General features: G+C 38.8%; 1 long non-coding RNA gene and 1 pseudogene across 1 annotated transcript in view; both read right to left on the reverse strand.

The window, feature by feature from the left end:
- Positions 1-9,545, reverse strand: part of LOC122743590 — a 44,018-nt gene extending 34,473 nt beyond the window's left edge. The window contains exon 1 of the long non-coding RNA XR_006355001.1: positions 9,419-9,545. This is a non-coding gene — a long non-coding RNA (uncharacterized LOC122743590). The remainder of the gene's footprint in view (positions 1-9,418) is intronic.
- A 10,040-nt stretch (positions 9,546-19,585) lies between these two features.
- LOC122738498 lies at positions 19,586-19,939 on the reverse strand (annotated as a pseudogene).
- Between the last annotated feature and the right edge of the window lie 916 nt (positions 19,940-20,855).

The following is a 20,855-nucleotide window of genomic DNA, read 5'->3' on the forward strand; positions in this document are numbered from 1 at the left end:
ATGTACAAACTGAGAGGAGAAATTATTTTCCCATGATCACATGGATCATAGAACCTGGAACATGGAAGAGTACAACCTAGACTTGACCATAGGTCTACTAATTCCAAAGCCAATGCCTTTCCTACACAGATAGTACAATCTTATACATCAAGTGTAGCTCAGGCAGTGTTACCCTCTAATATAAGGATTGAAGTGATTTTCCTCTGAAGCCATGAACCAATTTATGGTAACAATATCACTGTGCTGTACTTTATACTTTCCAGAGAACTTTTGCCTACATTGTCTCATGTGATCCTCAGATATCTCTGCAAATCGGCAGAAAAGAGTTATTATTCCATTTAACCAATGAGAAAATTCAGACTCTAAGAATTGAGTGACTTGTTCTAAGTAACACAGTGAACTAGGCTACAATGCATGGTCTATAATGCAGATCTCCTAAATACCAGTCCAAGATTCACCCCACTGCACCCTGCTACATTCCTTACTTTATAATATGGGGGAAAGTAAGCCAGCATGGAGTCCTGGAAAGAGTCTTAAATCTTGAGGTCAGAAAGATGCAAGTTTGACTCCTGGCTTACTTTCTGTATGATCTCCCATAGAATATAAACACCCTGAAGGCAGTATTGGTTTCATTTTTTAAATTATATTTAAACCTCTAAATCTGAACGTAACAAGCATCATAGTTGGTGGCATTTCCATATACATAATAGAATATAAAGGGGGGATTATATATGCAACAGCAGGTCTCTATTTTTGGACAGCTTTCTTATTTTAAATATATAATAAATTTGATAAGTAACTTTCAAAATTCTTCTGTTCCTCTCTAATTGTTTCTAATCTTCCAGTTGTTCTCTTCTGTGATTTAAAAAAAATACTTAATTGACCCTCTTTCTTTTTTATTGGGGGAAGGGTAAGAGTGGGTACCCTATTGCTAACCCTCTCACTTCCATCCCATCTTCAATTTAAAAAGAACAAAGTCAGGGGCAGCTAGGTGGCACAGTGGATAAAGCACTGGCCCTGGATTCAGGAGGACCTGAGTTCAAATTTGACCTCAGACACTTGACACTTACTAGCTGTGTGACCCTGGGCAAGTCATTTAATCCTCAATGCCCAGCAATAGATAAGATAGATAGATAGATAGATAGATAGATAGATAGATAGATAGATAGATAGATAGATAGATAGATAGATAGATAGATAAAGTAAGTAGATGAGTAGATGAATGAATGAATAAATAAATATATTTTTAAAAATAAAAATAAAGAGAACAAAGTCCTTGTAACAAATAATGATCAAGAAAAACAAAGTCCATTGTTAACCATGTCCAAAAACGTATGTCTTCTTTATCTAAAGTCCTTCCCCTCTCTATCAGGAGGTAGTTGGTATGTATCATTACTGGTCCTCTGAAATTTTAACTGGTCATTGCACTGATCAGAGCTCTTAAGTGTTTTAGTTATTTTTATTTATAACAATGCAGTTATTGTATGAATTAGTCTTTTCATTCCACTGACTTCACTTCGCATCAGTCCATACAGGTATTCTCAAGTTTCTCTGAAATCATGTCTTTCATCATTTATTATAATGCAGTACTTAATCACAATCATAATGGCTAGCATTTATATGACACTTTCAGATTGGCAAAGTCCTTTACAAAAATTACTTTATTTAATTCTAACAGCCTTGGGAGGTAGTACTATTATTATCCCTATTTTATAGATAATATTAATAACTAACATTTTATATAATGCTTGCTATGTGCCTGGCACTATGCTAAACTCTTCGAAGTTATTATCTCATTTGATTCTTGAAACACCCTTGTGAGGTTGGTATTTGTGAGAAAATAATTATAATAATGGGTTTTGGGGGAGACCCAGTGACCCTACCCCTACTCAGGAACTCTGGCTAGTTTCTCAGAGCCACTCCCAAAAATATATTAGAGATCAGCACAGTACAGCTCTTTTTAATATGGACCACCCTCAGGTCCCATGAACCAATTGTCATGGGGTGCAGAGCACCCCAGAATTTCTCTGGGGCACACCGAGGAATCTTCTCCTTGAGAAACTAAACCAGAGGACAGATAACGCCTAGAGGAACCAAATCGGACTGAGCTAGCTTGGGATTCCTACCCTACATTCTGGTCTCCCTTATCCTGGGGAGATAAGTTTGGGTGTGGCTTCGGCCTTTGTGTTCTGAAGAGGGATCTGTAGCCACCCCTCACCCAATTCCTTTAGTCACTACCAGTGGGGGATGGTCCTCCACTGCTCACCCAATTCCCCCAGCTACCACCAGTGGGGGATGGTCCTCTCTCACTAAAGGAACTTTTCACGGGCAGATGGTCCACCCCCATCAGTCCTCTATAAAAGTACCTTCCGGTCTCCTGTTCGAGGAGATTTGGTACCTCTGAGCCATGTGCTTTATGCCAAATCTCCCCATGAAAAGTCTAAGGATTTCTTTCATGGTTTCCCTCCCCCCACCCTTCCCTTCCCTTGCTCCTAAATAAATTATCACCTTGTTCTAACTAAGTTTTGTGTGCAAGAGGGTGTAATTCTTTAAAGAGGAATTCCTAAGAACCCCAACCCGTACCCGATTTCCCCCATATCACAATCAATTTGAATGATGCTAGCCAATTAGCTTTGAACAGTGTGTAAGGGCCACCTCTCCTCTGGTCCACAAGGGGCTTATACTCTTTGATCTGGGATGTTGAAGGAAACAGCCATATGTCCCCCCACTCTCTCGTTCTCTAGGTAATGTAGGTCCTATGAACTCTGGGGCTATGTGCTCTCGCTCTTTCTCTCTCTCTCTCTCTCTCTCTCTCTCTCTCTAGTGCTGGGGATTTTCGGCTTGCCTTAAATGCAGTCAACTCTTTACTACCATTTAATATGATTTAATAATAAATGTTTGCCGCCACAACTGGTACAATAGCCTTGAATTTATAAGTAGCAATATATTAAAAACCCCAACTAAGTTCCCCAGTAACTTAGAACAGAGACAGGTTTTCCCCTAATATTTCAAACAACACATATTATTATATCCCCTTTTTACAGATGAAAAAACTAAGACAAACAGAGGTTAAATGATTTACCCAGTATCACATAGCTAGAAGTGAATGAGACTGGGTTTGAACTCAGGTCTTCCTGACATCAAGTCCAGATCTCTGTCTACCTACCTGTGTTCCATTCATTCATATATCATAATTTGTTCAGCCATTCCCCTACCGATGGGCACTCCCTTTATTTCCAGTTCTTTGCTGTATCAAAAAGAGCTACTATAAATATTATTTTATGCATGGGCAACTTTCCCTTTCTTTGATGTCTTGAGAATGTAGACCTAATAGTGGTATCAAGTGGCCAAAGAGTATGTACAGTTTAGTAACTTTGGAAGGAAGAATTCAAATCGTTTTCTAGATTGGCTATACCAACTGATAGCTCCACCAACAGTGTATCAACATGCCTGTTTTCTCTCAACCCCTCCAAAATTTGCCATTTTCCTTTTATGACAACTTCACCAATCTGAGTGGTTGTAGATGTGAGGTAGAACCTCAGGGTTGCTTTGATTTGTAATTCTCTAATTATTAATGATCTTGAGAGTGTTGTGGGTTTTTTTTTTTTCATATTGCTATTAAAAGCTCAAATTCTTCCCTTGGGAATCATATATTGGTTGAAGAATGACTCTTATTCTCATTGATTTTTTTTGCGGGGCAATGAAGGTTAAGTGACTTGCCTAGGGTCACACAGCTGGTAAGTGCCAAGTTTCTGAGGCCGGATTTGAACTCAGGTTCTCCTGAAGCCAGGGCTGGTGCTTTATCCACTGCACCACCTAGCTGCTCCTCTCATCAACTTTAACCTGTTATTTATTTATCTTAGAAAAGAAACTTTTATCTTATTACAAAGATTTTTCCCCAATTTTTCTTCTCATTTTAACTTTTTTATGTTAAAAATTTGATGTAATAAAAGTTATCTATTTCTTCTTCTATGACCTCCTCTATCCCTTGTCTAGTCATGACTTCTTCCCTTATCCATAGATCAAAAAGGTAATTTCTTCTGCATTCCTCAAATCTATTTATGATGTGAGTTTATATAAATAAGTTGTTTATCCATTTGGAGCTTACATTGGTATCTGGTGTGAAATACTGCTTTTCTCATTTCTGCCAGGCTACTTTTCAAGTTTCCTAGGAATTTTTAATGTTTATACTGGTTCCTTCCCCCAGAAACTTCAGTCGTTGGGGTTTTTGGATGCTTTTCCACTATGTTCGTTTGTTTCTATATATTGTATACTTAATATGTTCTGTAGACTGGCCTCTCTTATTTTCTGCCCAGTACCAAAGTGTGTTGATATTTACTCCTCTGTAGTTTGAAATCTGATATTATACTCTGTGGAGCAACTAGGGGGTACCATAGTGCACAGAGTGCTGGGCCTGGAATCAAGAAGACTCATCTTTGAGAGTTCAAATCTGCCCTCAGACACTTCCTAGCTGTGTGACCCTGGGCAAGTCACTAAACCCTGTTTGCCTCAGTTTCGTTATCTGTAAAATCACCTGGAGAGGGGGAAGCAGCTAGGTGGCACAGTGGATAAAGCACCAGCCCTGGATTCAGGAGCACCTGAGTTCAAATCTGGCTTCAGACACTTGACACTTACTGGCTGTGTGATCCTGGGCAAATCACTTAACCCTCATTGCTCCACAAAATAAATAAATAAATAATTTTTTTTTAATTAAAAGATATTATTTTTTCTTACCTACCGAAACATTCAACAAATCACTTAAACCAGAGATTTCCCATTACCAATTGTCCTAAGTATTTACAACAATACTTTAAGTGTCTGATCTTTTTTCAGTTTGGGCATTTCTTCTACTGATACAAATGATAAAGCCCTCTAAATTTTATTAGATGATCTTCTAGAGTTGTCATAGCTGGAAAATCCATCCTCTTATGAACAACCTGTTGGCTTCAGATAATGAACATATAACCCATCACTGGTCCAGCTGGATAGGACCCGCCAGAGCTTATTTTCTTTCTTTTTTTTTTTTTTAATGAGGCAATTGGGGTTAAGTGACTCGCCCAGGGTCACACAGCTAGTAAATGTTAAGTGTCTGAGGCCAGATTTGAACTCAGGTACGTCTGACTCCAGGGCCAGTGCTCTATCCACTGCGCCACCTAGCTGCCCCCAGAGCTTATTTTCAGTAAAGAAATAGGATGGCAAAGTGGATTGAGAACTGGCCTGTGAGTCAGGAAGTGCCCAATTAATGCTACAATAGGTGTTTACTAAATGTTGCATATGAGAGGTGTCAAACATAAAAAATGAAATTGGCCAGAATTAGATTGAAATGTAATTAGGCAATATTTGGCAAAATACAATAGAACCAAGATAATATTATTATGTGATTGTCTAAGTCAGCCATGGAATTCTTTTTCTTTTCTTTTTTTTTTTTTTTTTTTTTTTGGTGAGGCAATTACGGTTGTGACTTGCCCAGGGTCACACAGCTAGTAAGTGTCAAGTGTCTGAAGCTGGATTTGAAGTCAGGTTTTCCTGACTCCAGGGCCAGTGCTCTGTCCTCTGCAGTCATGGAATTCTTATCTAAGGTTTAGTGGCCCCATTTCTATTTGAGTTTGACACACCATCATAAAGTGTTAAAACTTCAGTAATGGTTGTTAATTGCACCTTTAAGAAACCGAGGCTGGTAACTGAGCTCAAAGTGAACACTTTGATTGGTTAGAATCAGTAAGTGAGGTCTTTGGTATTGGGTTTAAGAATGCAGAAAACAAAGAAGAAATTAGAAAGTCCTGAACATGAAGAAGGATTCATCCGAAAGTCTCATTGGACATAATGCCTACAGAAATTGGCCAACAGAGCCCCTATTTTGCATGCAGTTTTTGGAGATACCAGTCCACAAATGAAGTCGATTAAAATGTTCTGTGCTAAATCTGGAGAAAACAACACTCAAGACAGTCTCCACCTTCAAGGATTTTATATTTTCATTGAAAAGACTGAATAAATATAGATGAAGAGATAATTTACAAAACAGGGTAGTTTTGACCAGTGTCAAAGGAATAGTATGAATCCTGCAAATGACAGAGGAGAAAGATCCTTGGGGACTGGGTTATGGGGAACTCATCATGAAAAAAGGCTGATCTCAGAGAACTTTCTTAATATTCATATAACATTAGGCAAGTCATTTAACCTCTTTGCCTCAGTTTCTTCATCTGTAAAATCAAGGGGACAGAAAATGAGGACCTCCAAGGTCACTTCCCATTCTATATCTAGGGTCTTAGGTCCTTGAATCATGGATGGAAAGGAAAGGGGAGTACATTAAAAGGAAAATGAATGTACAAAGGTATAGAGATAGGAATATGAACATTTGTTTTGAAAACTAATCTGGATGAATTTCTTATCCTTTTTTGTATCATAGATTCTTCCAGTCTGATGAAGCCTATGAATCATGAATCATGTTTTCAAATGCATAAAATAAAATACGTCAGATTACAAAGGAAACCAGCAATGTTGAAATACAGTTGTTTTTACATAATTGCACATGCATAACCTATATCTGATGGCTTACCCCTCGGGGAAGGGAGAGGGGAGGGAGGGAAGAAGGGATAAAATTTGAAACTCAAAACTTTCAATAAAAATTTTTATTATTGAAATACAGTTATCAATATTTTTAATCAAGTTAATGGACCTTCAGATTAAGAATCTCCAGACTAGGTGTGGGCAATGGGCAACAAAGTTGGGATTAAATTGGAAAAGACCTAAAATTCCAAGATCAGGAGTTTGGAGTTTATCCCAAGAAATATGATGAAAATAGTGAGTTTAAAAAGATTAATCTGGGGGCAGCTAGGTGGCACAGTGGATAAAGCACTGGCACTGGATTCAGGAGTAGCTGAGTTCAAGTCCGGCCTCAGACACTTGACACTGTGTGACCCTGGGCAAGTCACTTAACCCCCATTGCCCCGCAAAAAAAAAAAAAAGATTAATCTGAAATTATGGATTTCTCTAATTGCCTAGTTTCCCTTTGTATTAAAACAACTATGGTCCTTCCATCTGAACCCAAGCAGAGCATGTAGATGTGAATATAGGATGTCACCGGGCAAAGAATTAGAAGCTATGTAAGAGTTCTATTCCCAGGTGATTGAAGGAGGGGAGAGGAATCCAGGAGTCAGGTCTGACTATTTTATTAGTGAGCATGTTAGGAAGCAGGAGCCGGAAAGGAGAAATGTGATTTGGAAATAGTTTGGGAGTCAATTGGGCATGGAGAGACAGGGAGGCTATTCCAGATGTTGTAGGATAGGGTTGGGGGAGGAAGAGAGGGGGAGAGGGTCAACTATCTGCTCCATAGAAACAAGTTCAGAAGGGAGAAAATGAAAGCCTCTGATGGGAGGGCACAATGCCCCATGCAAGAAAGAGCTGCTGGGCATGTGGGTGCAGCAGTATAAACTTGAAAGCTTAAGAAGAAGAAAAAAATACAGAAAACAAGAAGCAAGTTATGGGAGGAATATTTTTTCTTTTTATATAAAGTTGTTATTCTCGAATCTCAACATTGACATGTCTTTTTAAAGAAGAATCAGATAAGGGAGAAAAGGGGAACTTGTTTTAAACTTCACAGAACTCATGGTAGGGCAATGTTTACATTAAATTTAAAAGCAAATGAAATAACAGGTCAGTGAACATTGGAGCAGTTTTGCCAGTTAATGTGCATTTATTACTGACAGATAACCAACAGGCTGGGTTTTGAATAACAATAATAATACAGTAATGGGAATTGGGGGAAGATAGGTCTGAGCAGGCAGTCTTATGAGCTTTCATGAAGAAGTTTCTTCAGCTATCTTCCTGGTATTAAAAGGACCTTAATGAGGAGGAAGAAGAAATAATTCAAATGTTTCTTTTCTTTTTTAAATCTTTCCCCTTCCGGGTGCACTTGGAAATGGAATGTGCTCAGATTTTAGACCATGATTATGAGTGAGAGATTCTGGACTCTTTTTTTTTTTTTTTAGTGAGGCAATTGGGGTTAAGCCCAGGGTCACACAGCTAGTAAGTGTTAAGTGTCTGAGGCCGAATTTGAACTCAGGTACTCCTGACTCCAGGGCTGGTGCTCTATCCACTGTGCCACCTAGCTGCCCCTGGACTCTTACAAAATAGAAAATATGACCATGCCAGGAAGCAGAATAATCTAAATGCATTAAGCTCGTTAATTAGAATAGTCACCTCAAGACATTTTTGCTTTTGTTCGGGATAAATCATCTCTCTTTATACTTCCAGCTATTTGTTAAAATATAGCCTTTGAATCCACAGGAAGAGTTTGGAAGGATCTTAGAGATCACCTAGTCCAGGGCTTCTTAACCTGGTGCTCTGTGAACTTGATTTTTAAAAAATATGTCGATAACTGTGTTTCAACATAACTGGTTTCCCTTTGTAAATCAGATGTATTTTTATGCATTTAAAAACCTGATCCTGAGAAAAACACCATAGGCTTCATTCGCCAGACTTCCAAAAGGTTCATGATACCAAAAAAAAAAAAAAAAAAATCCAAGAAATCTTGGTCAAGTACAACATTTCCATTTTACAAAGGGAGAAACTGAGGAACAGAGAAAAAAAGGGGCTTACTCAAGGTAGCAAGGTAGAGGTGGGATCCGAACTCAAATTCTCTAACTTCAAGTCTATTGCTCTTCCTACCGCACTATGTAGTGACCTCTGCAGACAACCTACACCTCACGTAAAACCGATTCATACCCAAGTCAAAGCATCACCCTCTCGAAAAGGTCATTTAGTCCTCTTCAAGAACGAAGGACCAACAACAACAATAGAACGTTAGGCTATGAGAACCAGAAAAGAGCGTGGAAAATGGTACTTCATTGTCATTCAATCAATTATTCGACTACTGCAATTAATCTCCCTACATGCGTTGTGCTAGGTCCTGGAGACCCCGAATTCTTTCGACTCCACCGCATTTTCCCCTGGAGTAGAATTCTAAGATACCACATACCTGAAATCTTGCCACTCTTCCCTCCCCACCCCCAATCTGAATTTGAAGGAAAGTAATAGCCACAAAGCAGAATACAAACACTTTCCAGCTCTCGGCCTCAGTTTCCTTAATCTCTAAGAAGAGAGGGTTAGACTAAATGACCTCACAGATCCCTTCTAGTCTCAAACCCTAGCACCTTATAAATAGGAGCGACAGAGAATGGGAAGGAGCTTGTCTTTGGTTAATTCACCCGTTTTGCAAATCAGTCATTGTCAGGGAAGCGGTAGTCGGTCAGAGTAATTGGATCCAAGCCACCACTTTATCTGCAGTAAATGAAGTCCTTCAGTGGACCAAGCTATCCCTTGCTGAGTGACACCCTCCAGGGCATCTAACGGTCTTGGGATGCCCCCAAAGGGCTTAGAACACGGGATCCGGTTACCGAAAACTTTGAGCAAGTCATACCTGGTGCGGCTCGCCTTTCTGGTCGTTTTAAAACGTCTCAGTTTCACCATGCGGGAGAGTTCCCCCCGAGTTGTTTTATTACAAAATAAAATGCCTATTAAGAAGTCAAGCCCATGCCCAGTCCGACAGAGTGGCCATTGTAAGATATGCTAAGGGTGACTCTCAGCTGGGACAAACTGAGCACAGCCCTTACTTGTTTTGCCCACTGCAGCCACCAGGAGGTGGGGGCTGGGGGCAGGGAGGGGGGGAGGGACCAATTAATTCATTGAATCGGGTCCGGTGTCCAGCATGCCTTTCCCCACTGGCAGAAGCAGCATCTATGCAAATAGAATTTTCCATTTTTTTTTTTTCAGGAAGAGGCTGGAGCAATAATAAGGGGCAATAGAAAAAACAACTGAGTGGGAAAGCAAAGTCAGGTTCAATGATTTTATTGAGGTCGAAGCAATCCCCATGGGCCTTTCCCAGGTAAATGCTCCCCAGTTTCCACGGGCATTCTGCCTGCATTAAGATCAGGAGGAGTCGGGGCTGGTGTCTGGTGATTTGAACATGAAGAAGTCCCCAACTGGCAATATTGGGGCGTGTAAATTATTCTTCTGCGTCAAGATTTGGCATGACCAGGGTCAGTGCTGCAGAGGGAACAGAAAAACCTTTCATTAGCCTCTCAGGAGATATTAAAAAAAGAAAATAAAAAGGAAAGCCTTTCAAAGAAGAAATTTCAGCCCTCAGCAAAACTGGTGAAAAATCAAGTTTTTGTGGTTTCAATAAAAGCAAAGGATTCTGTGGTTTTCCCTCAAATTTTTCACCGTTTTCCATAAAAACAAAAGCCAATATTTGAAACCGTTTTTCCTATGAAAGTGGCAACATTTTGCCTGGGGACAAATGTTTGAGAGAGAAGGGGAAAAAAAATCTCCACCTCATTCCAGGCCTGTGAAATTTCCCGTTTTGTTCCTTCAGAAACCACTGACTTGCCTGGCAGTTGTCAAATTTCACCTGTAGCCAAATTTATATACCCTGGATCATATAAATTGCTTCGGTAGGAGAAACTCCACACCATGAAGAAAAGCTTCATTCCTTGGAGTTATAGGTCTAAAAATAAGGGAAAGCATTTTACATTCTGGAGAGCAGCTCAGGAAGGTGTGGGCGTGACTCATGACCATCACTGAGGTGACTTCTGACGCATAAGTTTGGGGTTTGACTGAGGCCCAGCTCCACGGGGTCCAAGAATCGCTCCCACCTGAAGTCCGTTTTGGTTGTGCTTTTTGGAATGGAAAGGGATCTTAAAGGTCTTCTCATCAGAATTCCCTCATCACAACTACACAGGGGAAGCAACTTGCCCCACATTACACGAGTTAGTGGTAAAATTGGGACTGGAATACAAGTATTCACAATTCAATGCCCTTTGCAAACTAGCTTTCCACTTCTCTGATAATTCCATTAGTTAAACTGATGTATTTCATAGCTCCTAGAGCAAAGGAAATTAAGACTATTGGCAGTAAGTGACTTGCTACCAATCCTTGTTCTGAAGCAATGAACAGAATGAAAGAAGACAAGAAGTTTTTCTGTCTTCTAGAGATAAAGTTTTTTGGTTTTGGTTTTAGTTTTGGTTTTCTGTTTGTTTTTCAGGATCAGTCTCAAGCCTTCTGGAGAATATATAGCATGCTGATCAGGCTTTGGTTGGGGAAATTAGAAATGCCTCAGTCTTCAGGCTCTCTAAGTATATGAAGGTGTCTGGACCATTAATCCCTAAAATCACTGTATCTTAGAGCTGCAAGGGAATTTTGAAGATATTCAGTTCAGTGACTTTTACTCCAAAAGAATCCCCTCTCCCAGGCCTCCAAAAGAAAGTCAGTCAGGCTCTGTCCTTTGAGGGATAGGGAACTCATTTCCTTGAGGGGGAGGGTAGCATTGAATAGTTGGTATTCTAGACAAGGAGCTGGGAAGATGTTGGTGTGAATTACAATTTAGATTTTTAATAGCTATGTGATAGACAATCAATTGTATCCTTCTGTAAAAATGCTTTGTCATTCCTAAAGCATTCAATTCATGTCTTCTGCCATTGACCCTTTGTCCTCGTGAGGTATCCTGTTCTGTTTTCCGGCAGCTCCCACTTTTATAGAGCTCTCCCTTATGATTTCAGGAAAAAACCTGGGAAGATTTACATGAACTGATGCAAAGTGACCAGAACCAGGAGAACATTGTACACAGTAACGTAATATTGTATGATGAAGAATTGTGAATGGCTTAGCTATTCTCAGAAATACAAGGATCCAAGACAATTGCAAAGAACTCAATGAAAAATGGTATCTGATTCCAGACAAAGAACTGATGTTGTCTGAACACAAACCAAAATCTACTGTTTTTCACTTTCTTTTTTGTTTTTGTTTTTAATTGAGTTTTCTTGCACAAAATGACTAATGTAGAAATTTTTACACAATTGCATGTGTATAACCTATATCAGATTGCTTACTGTCTCAAGAGGGCAAGGAGAGGAGATAAGGAGGGATAGAATTTGGAACTCAAAACTAAAAAAAATTAATTTTTTTACATGCAATTGAGGAAAAAATAAAATATTATTCTTAAAAAGCTCTTCCTTATGTTGAGCACATTTTTCTGCCTGTAGCTACAGAGAATAAATCTATCCCCTCTCATTCAAGTCCTTCAAATATTTGAATAGAGTTATTATAGCCAGCATTTATATAGCATTTTAACATCAGCAAAGAGCTTTACATTTATAATCTTATTAAATCTTCACAACCATTCTGGGAGGTAGATACTATTATGATCCCCATGATGAGGAAACTGAGGCAGGCAGAGGTTAAGTGACTTTCCCATGGTCATAGAGTTAGTACAGTATCTGAGGTCATATTTGAACTCAGGTCTTCCTGACTTCAAATCCAACGATCTATCTGTGTCACCATCTAGCTTCCTCTATAATGTTGTACTTAAGTCTTTGACTAAATGTTCCTGATCCCTTCAATTGGTCTTCATAAGACACCACTGCAAATCTCTTCCTCATCCTTGTCTGCAGAAGGCTCAATTAGTCAGTGTCTCTAATTCCCTTAATCATTCACTAGACAAATACTCACTAAGCATGTATTGTGTATAAGCCATGTGGTTCTCCCTCCAATTTTTCACTATTTTCCATAAAAACAAAGGTCAATATTTGAAATCATTTCCTATGAAAATGGCAATGTGTTTTTTTTTCCTGGGGACAAATGTTTGAAAGAAAAAGCAATCAGATGTATTCTTCTCAGTGCAGAGCAGAAGTTTTCAAAATGTGATCCAGGGACCCCTAAATGTCCCCCGATGAGGTCAAAATTATTTTCAAAATAATACTAAGACTTTTTAATTTCTAAATAGGTAAACATCAACAGATATAACCCACATAGAAAAGAAAATAAAGAGGTCATGAAACCAAAAAGTTTGAGAATTACTAATATAGGGTACAACACCAGTATGGAGCATGAGGCCAATGTAGAGAAAACAATGCTAGTGTAGACTAAAACACTGGTATAGAGTACAACACCAGTGTAGATTATAGTACCAGTGTAGAGTATAGCACCAATGTAGAGAACAATGCTTTTTAGAATACAGTATTTGTGTAAGCTACAATGCAACTCTCAGTTTCCTTGTTCTGAATCACTCTCTGTCACTTCTCATATCACCAATCCCTCATTCAATTTTTTTTTGGTGGGCTAATGAGGGTTAAGTGACTTGCCCAGGGTCACACAGCTAGTAAGCGTCAAGTGTCTGAGGTCAGATTTGAACTCAGGTCCTCCCGAATCCAGGGTCAGTGCTTTATCCACTGTGCCACCTAGCTGCCCCCTCATTCAATTTTTACAAATCCACAACTTAGCTCCAAAACCCTCTTGCAAAAAAAGCAGAAAGTAAGAAATAAATATGCCATCAGAAGTAAATTTCTAAACCTTGTGAAGCTTCATTATTAGCTGAAGTCACAAGATGGTGTTTTATAATCATCATTCCTTAATATCAATATCAACTGCCTACTAGACTCTTGGAATAGAGAAGGCTGAACTATGTTCAGATCATTAGCAGACATAATGATTTAAATTATTGAATCATAAGATGAAAGAATGAGAAAAACAGAGAAGAATGATAGAGGAGATAGACCAAGAAAGAGACAGAGAAATACAGACAGATAACATAAGAGGTAAAGAGAAAGTATGGGGAGGGAAAGAGAGAGAAAGAGAATGGGAAAGAGAAAGAGAAAGAGATAAACAAAGAGGGAGGAAATGAGAAAGAAAGAAAGAGCATAAAAGAAAAAAAACACAGAACTTGAAATCATGAGACCATGGATTACATAGACCCAACTCTGCAACCCACCTGCCATATTACCTTAGACAAGTCACTTCCCTTTTCTGGTGTTCACCAATTAAGCACAAGGGCTGGACTGACTGGTTTCTAAGGTCCCTTGTAAGGCATTCTACATCCTAAAGACCTCTAACATGCCAGGATATCTCATTGTAAGAAGTGAATAATCATAATTTCTGATATGACAGCTACTCCCATTTGAGTAGGCTTAAAAGAAAGACTCCATAACAATATACTGAATGAATGCATTTGATGTTAGAGATACATGAAAATCCACACAAAAATAAATAAATGGAAATCCTAGGAAAGAATGAAATTTCTAAATATATTTTAAATTACCTGTAGATATTGAATGTCTAGTCATGTGAGTTTGAACAAGCCACTTCCTTTTTCCAAGCCTCAGTTTCATCTGTAGAATGAGAGTATTAGCCTAGGCAACATTTAAGGTCCTTAAAAGCCTCCAAATGCTATGAACTCTAATTTCTTATTTTCCTACAGATGCTATTCTAAGATAGGGATTCCTCTATTACACAAATTATCTCCAATTTATCCTGAATATATTTTGTTTGTAGAGAGTTAATTTTCATTAATCTCCTCCATTGGATTGTAAACTCCTTGGGGACAGGAATCTTTTGCCCTTCTTTGTATACCCCAATACTTAGCACGATGCCTGGAACATAGTAGGAGCTTAATAAATGCCTATTGAATGAATTAAATTAACTGCAAATTAAATGACATAGATTCATTAAATTTCCAATTATGCATGCCCATTGAATCTTTGCTTTTATTTCTGGCTGAAAAGTGAATGTCAATGAAAATGGTTTCTCTTTACATTGGCCTCTCCAAAGAGAGGTTTGGGAATCTGGATGTTAGTTTTGTGTGTGTTAGTGGAGAGAGACTGACTTAAATATGTTGGGAATTTCCTAGTGGTAAAAGTGAGTGGATTTTTTTAAGGAAAATTTTATTGGGAATAATTTTTTTTTCCTTAGGTGTGAAAATTGGCAGGTAACTGCATTCTCTGACAGACTGCTGAAGACTAGGTTAATTAGAAATGAGGTCTGATTCCAAGACAAACATATTGAGCCTGCTAAGTCTTCTTAGGATGTTTGTCTGAAATGCTTCTGAAAATAGTATAGCTTTCTATAAAGAAATATTAGCCCATGTTCATAAATGGAATTGAATATATGCACTAACCAAACCTATGCTAAATCCATACGAGATGAGGGATTAGTCTCTGCTTTTATTTAAACAACCACATAGTTTTTCATCCTTTTTCATAAATTAAGCTGAGAAAGTGAATATGGACTCCATAATTTCTCCTCTAATGAGAATATGGGAAGATTTTTTTAATCTGGTTCCCCAGTGTTTTGGTTCAAGAAATATGATCCAATTAATTGTGCAGCATTTGCTGATACAATTGAACAAGTGGGATGATAGGTTTTATAGATCAGGAAGAGATCTTCAAGGTCATTTTACAGTTGAAACTGAGATTCAAGATCAACATTCCACACTGTATACAAAGATAAACTCAAAATAGTTACATTGTTTAGACATAAAGTGATAATATAAGCAAATTAGGGGAGCACAAAAAACATTACCTGCCAAATGTATGGAGTGGGGAAGAGGTAACAATCAAACAAGAGACAGAAAAGATCATGGGAGGTAAATGGATAATTTTAATTACATTAAATTTAAAAGATTTTGCACAAATAAAACCACTGGAGCCAAAATTAAAAGAAAAGCAGATAACTGGGCTGGGGGGGGGGGCAGTGATTTATAGCAGGTTTCTCTGATAAAGGTTTTATTTCTCAAATACATAGGGAACTGAGTCAAATTTATAAAAATAAGTGCCGTTCTCCAAGTGATAAATGGTCAAAGGGTTCAAATAGGTAGTGTTCAGAAGAGAAAATCAAAGCTATCAATACTCATACAAAAATATCCAAAATCACTAATAATTAGAGAAACACAAATTAAAATAACTCTAAGTACCACCTCCCATCCATCAGATTGGCTAAGATGACAGAAAAGGAAAATGATACATGTGAGAGGGGATGTAGAAAAATAGGGACACAATGCATTGTTAGTGGAATTGTGAACTCATCCAGACATTCTGGAAAACAATTTGGAACCATGCCCAAAGGACCACAAAACCATACATACCTTTTTTTTTTTTTTTTTTGGTGAGGCAATGAGGGTTAAGTGACTTGCCCAGGGTCACACAGCTAGTAAGTGTCAAGTGTCTGAGACCAGATTTGAACTCAGGTCCTCCTGAATCCAGGGCCAGTACTCTATCCACTGCGCCACCTAACTGCTCCAAACTACTTGCACTGCCCGGGAATCAAACTTGGGTCGCAAGAATGGGAATCTTGCATGATACCACTACACCAGCAGTGCTGTCCATACCTTTTGACCTAGCAAAACTACTACTAGGTCTGTACCCCAAAGAGATCAAAGGAAAAAGGCCTATTTGTACAAAAATATTTATAGCAGCTCTTTTTGTGGTGGCAAAGAATTAGAAATTGAGGAGATGTCCCTCAATTGGGAAATGGCTGAACGAGTTGTGGTATATGATTGTGATGGAAAATTATTGTGCTATAAGAAATTATGAGGTAGATAGTTTTAGAAAAACCTCAGAAGACTTATATGAACTGATAAAAGTGAAATGAGCAAAACCAAGAGAACATTATACACAATAAGAGCATTATCAAACAATGACCAACTATGAATGACTTAACTATTCTCAGCAATATAAGGATCCAAGACAATTCTGAAGGACTTATAAATGAAAGATTCTATCCACCTCCAGAGGAAAAACTGATGAACTCTGAGTGCAGATTGAAGCATATTTTTGTCTCTATTTTTCTTGCCTTTTTTCCACAATATGGCTAATATGAAAATGTTTTGTATAAATTCCTATGTATAATGAGTATTATATTTTCTGCCTTCTTAATGGGTGGGGGTGGGGTGGAGGGAATGAAAACATTTAAAACTGAAAATAAAAATATTTTTTAAGAAAGAAACTGAGATGCAGATAATAAAAATAACTTGCACAAGGTCATACAGACAGCAAAGAATAGAGCTAAATTTTAGTCCCAGATCACCTTACTCCAAATCCAGTGATCTTTCTATTATAATATAATTATAACATGTATTATAATATATTATATTATATATTATGTTGTTATATTATAATATGAAATATAATAATATATTATAATTGATAATGTTTATATGACCTTTTAAGGTCTGCAAAATACTTTACAAAGCATTCTCATTTGATCCTCACAAAAACCCTATAAGACAGATGTCACTATTATGCCCATTTTACACATGGGGAGAATTGAGGCTTGAAAAAGTTTAAGTTTAATGTTGTTGGTCACAGATCCAGTGATATCTGGTGCAGAATTTGAGCCCAGGTCTTCCCAATTTTAAATCTCACACTCTATCCTCCAACTACCTCTCCCATGACATTTAACGTATCTATATGAAGACAGAAAATAAATAACATATAGACAAAATTTTGCTTCTTAGACACTTTGTATTCTTTGTTCATCACTGAAGTCATACAATGAGGGAACAAGATCTTGATTTAAGTTTTCAGTGGTATTTCTTAGGATAGTTAAGTGGCACAGTGGATAAGAGCCCTAAACCTCAAGTCAGGAAGACCTGAATTCAAATCTATCCTCAGTCACTAGCCAAGTGACCCTGGGCAAGTCATTTAACTTTTGTCTGCCTCCCTCCCAGAGTTGTGGTGAAAATCAAATGAGATGGTATTTACAAATTACCGTAGGGGCCAAATTTTTATTAGGTAGTGTTAGCTAGGCAGCTCACCACAATATTGGGGCAAGAAAGGAGACCAACAGTCTCCCTCAAAAACAGAACAGGGTTTATTAACAAGAACAAACTTAAAAACACAAGCAAGATCAATAGAATTAAGGGAAAGGAAAAAAATGGGGGAAGGAAAATGATACAACCTGAATAACACCACTGCCCAGGGATCAGCTGAGAACACACGGCTGCATCCTGTCGCTTCCCAGCTTCAAGCTAGAATAGCGAAACTCTTCCCTTCTCCTTCCCAGTAGACCCCAGGCTGACCACACACAGCCCCAAGCCAATTGGCTGGCAGCCCTGACTGACAGTCACATGACTGCCCTCACTGGGCTTCCAGTCTTTATAATTTTACCCAGCCCATGTAGGCATTGTCAAGTGGTGAAGACGTAAGGTGCCCGTGCCATGGCGACACCTACAACCAGTGGGCGGAGCACGATGCAGTTGTGGAGGCACTGTGCCTGAGACCCAGGCCAGTGCGTGTGCTGGGTTTTTTTTTAATTCTAGCCAAAAGATGGAGTGATAAAAACCTCAAATAACAATTAATTCTTTACATTACTTTGTAAATCTTAATACATTATATAAATGCTTTGTCAACATTCAGTCATGTCCAACTGTTCATTTTCTTGGCAAAGATATGGAGTGGTGGGGCGGCTAGGTGGCGCAGTAAATAAAGCACCGGCCCTGGATTCAGGAGTACCTGAGTTCAAATCCGGCCTCAGACACTTGACACTTACTAGCTGTGTGACCCTGGGCAAGTCACTTAACCCCCATTGCCCCGCAAAAAAAAAAAAAAAGATATGGAGTGGTTTGCCATTTCCTTCTCCAGCCCATTTTATAGATGAAGAAACTGAAGCAAATAGGGTTAAGTGATTTGCCCAAGGTCACACAGCTAGTAAGTGTCTGAGGCTGGATTTGAACTCAAGAAGATAAGTCTTTCTGGTTCCAAGCCCAGGGTTCTGTGCACTGCAGCATCACCTAGCTGCCCTATAAATACTTTGAAAATGGGACTCTATCACTCCAACTTTCACTTATATGATGCTACAAAGTGAAGATTCTTGCAAATCACACTGAATGGGAAGGGCTCAAAATCTCCCTGAAAATGTAGTCTAAGGATGCATAGAAAAGGACTTCAAACTCTCTTCCCTAAGACTGGGACCATGCCCCCCTGACCACCATTTCCTTCTGCTGGTTGTCTCCCTCTATTAGAATATAAACCCCTAGGGGCAGCTAGATGGCACAGTGGATAAAGTACTGGCCCTGGATTCAGGAGGACCTGAGTTCAAATCCGGCCTCAGACACTTGACACTTACTAGCTGAGTGACCCTGGGCAAGTTCCCCAATTGCCCCATTAACCCATTAACCCCCATTGCCCAAAAAAAAAAAAAGAAAAGAAAAAAAAAAGAATGTAAGCCCCTTGAGGTCAGGAATTATCTAGGTTTTAAATTTATGTCTCCAGTACATAGCACAGTCCTCGGTAACATATTAAGTTCTTAAGAAGTTCTTTTTCATTCAAACAAGACAATGCTCCAAGATAAAACCATATAAATCTGGAATTTGAATATATATGACATATACAATATTAAGTTACATTGTATAGAACAAGAAAGGTGGCAGCCACTGTTGCTATTAAAAGAAAGAGAGAAAGAGATATTTACTCAATGAGTATTTATTGAATGCTGAATGGGTGAATAGCTCCCTCCTAGGCACTGTGACGTAGGTAGGTAGGTAGACAGGCAGGCAGGCAGGCAGGCAGACAGACAGACAAATAGATAGATAGATAAAGATAGATAGATAGATAGATAGATAGATAGATAGATAGATAGATAGATAGATAGATAGATAGATAGATAAACACATATGTATTTCATGTTTATATATGCAGCACTCTTTCTCAACAACCAGAGCTCATCTCCTTCAGAGAATGTCCCCACCCAGGAATCACTAGAGAGTGGATATTGATTTTTTTTCACATTTTAATTTTCTTTATTATTCAAAAAAACATCCTTTTTATTTATTTTGACTCTGTGCCTGTGCCTTCAACACCTTCACAACAATTTTCTGCTCTTCAATCAGGAAAGCACGCTTGATCCTGTCATGGACACATTTAGCACACATAGAGCCACCATAAGCCCTGCTGACATGCTTTTTGGTCTTTGATAGCCTCATAAGAACTTTAGGTCTCACTGCTCAAACACTTCGAAGTCTTTCTGGGCATACACCACAGGCTGATTTGGGTGCTTTTCCAACTTTCTTAGTATAAAGGTAAACAATTCTACTACCTGGGGTTTGTGACAGCCGAGTTTTGTTGGAAGCTGTGTTGTAGGACAACGTACGGCGATATGTCAGATGCCGAACCATTTTTAACTTCTGTTGAGTTCAGCACCAGAAAAGGGAAGAGGAAGTGTCGAATATTGATTTTTAAAAGGCATTAAGAGAGGGACAGCTAGGTGGTGCAGTGGATAAGCACCGGCCCTGGAGTCAGGAGTGCCTGAGTTCAAATCCGGCCTCAGACACTTAACACTTACTAGCTGTGTGACCCTGGGCAAGCCACTTAACCCCAATTGCCTGGCTAAAAAAAAAAAAAAAAAGGCATTAAGAGGGGCAGCTAGAGTGGCACAGTGGATGAAGCACCAGCCCTGGAGTCAGGAGGACTTGAGTTCAAATCTAGCCTCAGACACTTGACACATAATAGCTGTGTGACCCTAGGCAAGTCACTTAACCACAATTGCCTCACCAAAAAAAAAAAAAAAAAGGCTTTAAGAGGCATGAGCCCCTCCTGGATTGCTGTCTTGTCATGGTGGAGAGGCTTGCGTAGCTACATGAAACTGTGAGCTATGCTGTGCAGAATTACCCAAAATGGACAGGTCATAGTAGAGAGTTATGACAAAAGGTGATCCACTGGAAAACCAGATGACAAACCACTCCAGTATCTTTGCCAAGAAAACCCTATGGACAGTATTGTGGAGATCAGAAGGGCCTGGCATGATATAGTCCATGGGGCTCACAAAGAGTTGGACACAAACGAAGAAAAAAGAGGTGTCACCCACCTTTCAGCCAGGCAACAATTAACAGCCCCTTAATTCCATCTAGCTTGACAAAATGAAATCTAAATATTTCCTTAAACTTTATTTAAGACCTTAAAACTTCTCTTTGTCTATTATATTCTATGATTTCATTAACTGGGCTGGGGAAAAAATAAATAAATCTGGGTATCTTCAGATCACCTCCCCTACCCTCCATCTTTACTTGGGTAGCTATATGATTTTATAATTTC

The sequence above is a fragment of the Dromiciops gliroides genome, chromosome 2, assembly GCF_019393635.1.
Source record: "Dromiciops gliroides isolate mDroGli1 chromosome 2, mDroGli1.pri, whole genome shotgun sequence".
Lineage (NCBI taxonomy): Eukaryota > Metazoa > Chordata > Mammalia > Microbiotheria > Microbiotheriidae > Dromiciops > Dromiciops gliroides.